Source organism: Opisthorchis viverrini, assembly GCF_000715545.1.
Source record: "Opisthorchis viverrini unplaced genomic scaffold opera_v5_11, whole genome shotgun sequence".
Classification (NCBI taxonomy): domain Eukaryota; kingdom Metazoa; phylum Platyhelminthes; class Trematoda; order Opisthorchiida; family Opisthorchiidae; genus Opisthorchis; species Opisthorchis viverrini.
Window position 1 is genome coordinate 2,642,980 of NW_008751667.1, and position 1,644 is coordinate 2,644,623.

Here is a 1,644-nt window from a genome sequence, read left to right on the forward strand (position 1 = left end):
GTTTATACAGAAAAGATGGTCTGAGTTAGCCGTGGTGAGTAGAGTATACAAAGACCATCGAAACATGATTCACAATGTCAACTTAAAGCACGTTCTGCGAGATAGAAACGGTAAAGCCATTAACGTTTTCTGAATGGCAGCTCTGTTTTTGTGCTACTCATTTTCACATTTTGAAACAATTAGCTGAACTGTGAATCGAATTCTTGCCGATTTGAAGATCAGTAAAGTATAGCGTGATAATGTGAACTTGAAAAGCCGACAATTTGAAGATGTCAACAAAATGGATTATAATGAAGTTATTTCGAGAATTTCAGCTCCATATATCTGTTTCAGTTTCACAAATACGCCTCCTAACTCTACACCACACATTCACGTTTATCTTAAGCCCTCTAACTCGCATCCCCAGTAATAAGAGACTTTGACACCTTGCCCCCATTTGACTTTGTAAACAGGATATGCCCCTACACTACTGAACTGTTTTGCTATTGTGGAAGTGACGCGCATCAGTAGGATGAAATCATTCATTGCTCCGATCTTCCGTTCTTCTCCCCTACGGCAACTCACGTCTTTTCCACTTCACTCAATTTAACAAGCCCAAAAAGGGTTCAACTCTAGGTAAAGAATTATTTTTAAGGTACGCACATATTCAGCTGAAACTGAACAACGACGCTACGGGAAATTTGTCACAATATGACCAAATCTTGTACACCTCTCAAGCGCACGTAATCACACCATGACTGTATCTTTCGCAAAGAACCAAATTTCAACTGGTTTGCTGAAAATTTCTAATCCTCATCTTGTTACCAAAATGTCTAAACTCCTGCCCATAAATTTTATGAAAAATGACAGGGGAGATGTTTTCGATGTAACCGGACACCCAGGTAAGCTCGACCGACAGGTCATCGCAATGTGCTGAAATACGGGCCTCAAAAGAGACTTGGTGTTAGAGTAACGTAAGTTTGCCTTGAAGCGACTAGTAAAACACACCAACTATACCTAATTTGGAGGCACAAGTTTCGAGTCAGATATGGAGCCTCAGATCTGTTTACCGCGCGACAGACCTTTCTATATCCACACGGTTGTCGTGATTCCAGCAGTGACCGTTGTGTAACGTTTTCTTAGGTATATTTGAGATAAAAATATCGTGAGCAGTCAAAACCTTAGAAAATTCAACTGCTTGCGGGATGCTTTTTGTCAAATAATGTTGTACTCACTGACAGTGACGAGATTACTCTCGTTGTTAATGAATTTGGGTGATTCCAGGTAGACTTCTAGGTCTCGGGCTACATCGGCAAAGCATGCTGGATGGAAGGTCCAAAGCTCAAGCTTAAAAACGTTTCCAGCGTTAGCTTGGCAAATTGAACGAAAACTTCTCAACTTCATTGGCATTTTCGCCAGTATTTCTGAAACCTGTAAAATAAGTCAGTGGATGATATTCAGTAGGCAAAACAACTGAAGAAAACAATCAGATGAGTCCAAATATAACTGCATGCGAATGAGCCCTGTGGAAATTTAGATTGCTACAATAGATTGTAAGTTAATCCGTCCGTTAGCTGAGATTTCTGTCCATTGACACAACCGTTCAGCTGCTGAAAAGCCTATCTATCTATCTATCTATCTATCTAACTACCTATCTATCTATCT